The sequence below is a fragment of the Toxorhynchites rutilus genome, chromosome 3, assembly GCF_029784135.1.
Source record: "Toxorhynchites rutilus septentrionalis strain SRP chromosome 3, ASM2978413v1, whole genome shotgun sequence".
Taxonomy (NCBI): domain Eukaryota; kingdom Metazoa; phylum Arthropoda; class Insecta; order Diptera; family Culicidae; genus Toxorhynchites; species Toxorhynchites rutilus.
In genome coordinates, this window is record NC_073746.1 from 222028751 (window position 1) to 222034750 (window position 6000).

Genomic DNA, 6000 nt, shown 5'->3' on the forward strand with positions numbered 1-6000 from the left:
GAACGAACACAATATTTATTGTGCTTTCTCGGCCATCTGACGACATGCATCAACCGCTGATTAATCTTGACTTCGACGGACTTCAATGTATATTTATAGATTTTTGTGATTTCAATAATTTGCTTTCAAATCAGTTTATGAGCTTTTGAAAAAAGTCTTTGGGTCAATAAGAAACATTCTTCACTCCTTTGATCTTCCGTCATACCACTTCGTTCAGCCGGCCAAAAAACTTTTGTTTTCTCAATTTTAAACTTACAACCCAGAACAGATGCAGAAATGTATTTCGTGCAAAAATACAAAAGCACTCTCAACCAGAAGGTACAACAATCCACGCGGTGGCTCCACCAAACAAAATTGCATCACTGGGTGAAATATCAATCTTCCATTCTTCCTTTGCATCGGGGAAAACTGCTGTGTCTGACATCAGCATTAAGGAAGACCGCCATCTGCTAGCTGGAGCGCAACAATTCGACGTCAGAAATGATCATGGTTTGAATTATAGAGACTTTAAAATTTATCAATTCATTCGTCTCTTGCCTTAAAAAAGGTCAATTGTTTGATAATACTCAACTAATTAAAAACGGGCGCAGCTTAAATTGCAATATTTTCTCTATTTACTTAATATTTATTTTATATCTGGTTAGGCAACATTCAAACACATACAAAATAGTTTAAAATAAAATAACACCAGATGGATCAACCGGAAGAGCCCGCCTGTGGACCGGCGGGCCACACCTTATGTAGGGGTCCTTCATTTGATGTATGGCCTTCGATGAGCAGGGACGAACAAGTGATATATTTCATCGAAGATTGATAGAAACGATCTTTGACGCATGATACAATAATGAAACATAATAAAAACAAACATTACGGAAAGTTAAAAGTTTGATATTGGTTTATTGAAGCAAACTAAAATTATGCAATCCTGGCAACGCTGTCTTTCACAAAAAGCGGCAATCATTCCAGAACGAAAAATGTCATGGAATTATAAAAACGAGGTAACGTCAAATTGTAAATATTAAGCTCTTATTAATTGCATAAACATTGCGTAACGTTTTGGATTATTCCGTAATACCCGACCGCCCCGAATCTAGCACAGGCCGGAACTTTCAATCCTTTTTGCCGCGTCATTTTCAGATCGGACAGATTACGTAACGACAACAAAAGGGTCTACACTGGCTTTTAATCATTTTTTACAATGAAGTTCGGCGGTCGTAGCATCGACAGGCTCTATGGTTCGCGTTCTATCAACAAAATAAATTAGTGACAACACCAGGAATTAAACAAGCACGAGGAAGGATAGACGAGAATAACGAAATTTGCACTCGATATTTTTCATGTCCACAAAACACACCCGCGAGTAGGTATCTTTTCTGTGCCGAGTTTTTTGTCCACTTTACATCAATGTAGCCCTTTTTGCATGATAAACTACTGATGCACTTCTCACGGCACATCCCGATGGGATGCGCGAATCCTGATGAGATGACGTGATACAATTTTTAAAATTTATTTCGGTTCGATCCGAAACTTTTAAAAGAACTTTTTTTTTGCTAGGCACATTCGCTGTGGAATTCCTAATAGATGCCGATGAGTGGAAAGCAGCCGGAGCAGAGTGATGAGATTAGTGCCAACCTTTTTTTTGCGCGTATCGAAAAAAACGACTAGCTGTTAACGAACGCTCGGACGGATTTGTGAGATGGAAAAAAATGTTTGATGTATATTTAATTTTTTCGTTGTAGTTTTATGCACTCACGCTCTGGCATAAGTGCTACATTCGTTTAGAAAGCGCGCATTTAAGTGAAAAATTCTCACACGGGAGCAGTATTTGCTCAAAGCTTCATGTCGGCGAATATAATCCTAAAGGTTCGTGCATTCCACGCGGTGAGCGCAATTGTGACGCCAAAAAATAACGATTTTTTTATATGTGTCTTAAACCTGAGCCATATCAACGAGTCAATTGAGAGAGAAATTTTCTATTTTTATTCTTATTCACAAACTGTCAAATTGATTCCAATTTCGAATGAGAACTGCGAATTATTCTAGCAAAGCAAAATTTATCACAATGTGAATAACATAAGAATATTTGTTGATGCTGTCATCGAGAAATGAACTGTATATCCAGTTCTGTGATACAACAGTCATGTTTCTTTAGGTTGCGCGTGATTGAGTATCAACTCATTGGAGTGTAAAGTGCAAAAAGTAGTTTCTGTGTTTCTGTGAATTGCTCGTTTACCTTGCTGGTCTGGAGCAGCAGCAAAAAAAAACTTTTACTTGAAGTTCGTCCCTAATAAGCGATATCAGGTCTTTCCACTATTTGTTCTCTGCACTCAAGTGTGTATCCACACTGTTGCTTCCACAGGAAACTGAGAAAAGTTTTCACCTTGTCATCAGCTGGGTGGCGAAAAGTTTCAAAAAGTTTTGTGATTGATTCACTTAAATAATTCGACTCCAAACATAATGTTATTGTAACTTTTGATTTTATTTTCCAATGGGATATCGGGTTAGTGGGTCTCGGTTTCGGAAATGTCACAATCCGCACAATGAGCATAATAAGCATAATAATATCATACACGTTGTGTTCCGTTGATAGGGGTATGGCTGAGTTATCGAATATATGTTATTTCCGTTGAAAGTCGAATGGATTTTAAAAATAATTAATAACTACTAAAGAAAATCCGTAAGAACGACACCATTGTTACTGTAGTGGCAACATTCCAAATCTGACCAAAACATTACAGGACCCCGTTCGTTCATACAGTTGGTTGTGATGAGAATCAGAGCCTTCCGGCCACAGCTGCAGATTCCCTATCAGATCAGTAAACCAAATTTATATTTTTTGAGAACATCTCCGCGACCTTTGGCTGCGAAGAAAACTCCTCTCCCGGAAGCAATTTTAAATCCAATTTAACATATGTTTTATCGCCCATGTGAATGCTTTCACTAAATTTGGTCAGCACCTGGTCATACAGCTTTCGGAGGAGTTGTTGGCCACATAGAAGTTCCAAATACTGGATTCGCCTTGAATTCCTTCGTGACATTCAGACGCAGTTTTCGGTCCACTGTACGCTTCAATGCCTTGATTGAACCTTTTGGGAAAAAGATAAACATTTCTTAAAACGTTATAGCACTACATACTATTTTTGAAGAACTTTGTGGAACATCGAATTTTTAGGAATTTTCGAAACTTCGAATTTTTGTATGTTAACAATCATTTTTAGCCACAAATTATGAATCTTGATGTGATTTAAAACAAAAAAGGTTATTATCAATCTCCTTCTAAATGTAGCCATTCTCGAAATATTTAAAAAAATATTTCAAATTTATTGTCTTTTTTATAGTAAATAATCCCTTTTAATATGTTTGTCGTGTTATACCGTCATGTTCATGAAATTTCATTTATTTGCTTAAAATTTCCAACAACTTTTCCAAATACATCATCATGGTTCATTTTTTGACTCAAGCATAACTTTTGAAAAGGGCGTATCGATTTGAGTAAGAGAAATCTTTGATAATTTATATCTCAAAAAATATGAGTCGTACCGAAATAGTGTGTTAGAAAGAGTTATAGAGTATTGTTGGCTTAATTTAAAAAAAATATACAATGAGAAGAAAAATTAGTACTCTTTTTTTTATTTAAAAAATAAAATTTTAATTTGCTATATCAAAAAATATGTACTTTTTTATATTTTTTTCATTTTTTTCAAATAAAATAGAAGTCATGTAGAAAATTTAAAAAATGGGCCCAAGATGGTAAAACTATGTTTGACGAAATTTGTGGAACATCGAATTTTTAGGAATTTTCGAAACTTCGAATTTTAGTATGTTAGCAATCATTCTTAGCCACAAATTTTATATTTATATTTATTCATTTGCCAACAGATACAATAGTTATCCCAATGACATGAAAATTACGACACTACACATATTAATTAAAAACTCTGCGGAAACAACTCTTATTTCTACAACGTGAAACATTAAAGTCAAACACATCGTAGTATCTGTCATATACAGCAGAAACAGGAATGGCCCTAGATGGCTGCCTTGAGGAACGCCAGATGTCACGGGGAAGGAAGGAGCAACATAGTCCGCAATTTTGACAGACATGCTTCGACCATTCAAATAAGAAGAAAGCCAAGCAAGCAGGTCGTTCTGAACACCTAACCTGTCATACTTAGCCAAAGCAATGTCGTGATTCATTTTATCGAATGCTGCAGAGAGGTCTGTATATATAGCATCTACTTGATGGCCTTGCTCAATTTCACGGATGATGTAGGAAGTGAACTGTACTAAATTGGTAGTCGTTGAGCGATTGAACATGAAACCATGCTGGTCCATCGAAATGCAGTGAGCGAAGTTTTGAACCAATTCTTCGAGAATAATTAGCTCGAGTAGTTTCGACGTAGCACTTAAAGCGGCTATTCCACCATAGTTCGATACAGTCCTTTTGCAATCCTTTTTGTGAATCGGAAAAACGTAAGATTCCTTCCAGCAGGATGGGAAGTCACCCGACCTCAGGGAGAGATTGAAAGTATTGGCTAGAGGTGTTGCTAGAGCAATCAAGCAGCGTTTCAGGACCAAATTATGAATTCTGATGTGATTTAAAACAAAAAAGGTTATTATCAATCTCCTTCTAAATGCAACCATTCTCGAGATATTTAAAAAAAATATGTCTAATTTATAATCTTTTTTATAGTAAATAATCTCTTTTAATATGTTTGTCGTGTTATACCATCATGTTCATGAAATTTTATGAATTTGTATTTTTGATTCATTGGAATCAAAAATACAAATTTTTAAAATCTGCATCTGCAAATCTGCACAATGACTATTACCACAATAGGTACACTTATTACGAACCTTCAGGAACACTATTACCATAATGGGTACATGGAAGTGGCATTTTCAAACATGTTTTTTTATACAATTTAGTCAATTAATCATCGAAATATCAGTGAAAATCTTCAAAAACAGATTTCAAACTACTAGATAAAGCATACTTTTGTATATTTTTGAACTAAAATAGAGTATTTATTCTCCAATTTCCGCAAGTTGGTGACATATTTCCTCCATAATTGATACACTTACCTTACATCAGATATTATTTTAGAAGGCATCAAAATTTTTAAAATATCTTTTTAGTCGAAAATGTGGGTAACCCCAAAAAGGATCTATGGTTTATGTGGTTTTGTGGAAGCAGTTGAGATGGGTCAGTCATTATTTATTCTTGTTCTCGCCTGAACAATACACGACATTTGTTTCCTTATAGCCAATGCACGTAGCACACTCAGTATATATTGCGAATATTGTTCTCCGTGTTTGGCACAATGCGGCCCGGGGTGGTTACATATTTGTTCCCCCACCACCGTTATCTATTTGATATTGCATAAAATCAACAATTCGTACCAGTGGTTTAATCACACACAACCAATCTCCACATAACGGTATGAGAACTAACGTGCAGTCTTCAGAATGCAACTCGGTGCTGATGCGCAACAAGATTTTTGTACCCAGTTGAGCTCTCACTCCTTGTGCACACATGCGCTCTGGCGAATGAGCACGCTCCGAAACACAGATAAAATGTTTGGTTGTCAGCGCCATTCTTACGCAGAGATTTGCGCTGAGTTTTACGCTGAAATTTGCGCCGCGCTTGCGCCGTATTGCTACACTGCGCGCTTGAATAAGGATTGCTCTCTCTGTTGAGTTTTTTGACGTAGAACTACGTCTTTCATTAAGGGTGCCAAATCAGAAAACAGGTCACGTTTTTATGAAATAAAGTTAACGTTATTAACTATTTTTGCCGCGAACGGATTTCGTCGATTTACATACTAAACGAATCGGAAATTCCGTAAGATTTGTACAATATGCTATACATTAGAATCCCCTAGTTTGTGAATGGTTAAAATTCATGAAAACTTTAAGCGTTTCCATTTTCCCATACATTTGTTCTGTCCATTTGTGTGCTTTCCCGAACAGAGCTATCAATAACGAGCAACTTATCGA

At 36.2% G+C, this 6000-nt stretch overlaps 1 long non-coding RNA gene across 1 annotated transcript; it reads left to right on the top strand.

The window, feature by feature from the left end:
* Window positions 1–950: 950 nt before the first annotated feature.
* Window positions 951–2041, top strand: LOC129773737 (uncharacterized). The gene is made up of 3 exons (XR_008742698.1): window positions 951–998; window positions 1138–1360; window positions 1555–2041. It is a non-coding gene; the product is annotated as an uncharacterized LOC129773737 (long non-coding RNA).
* Window positions 2042–6000: the final 3959 nt, after the last annotated feature.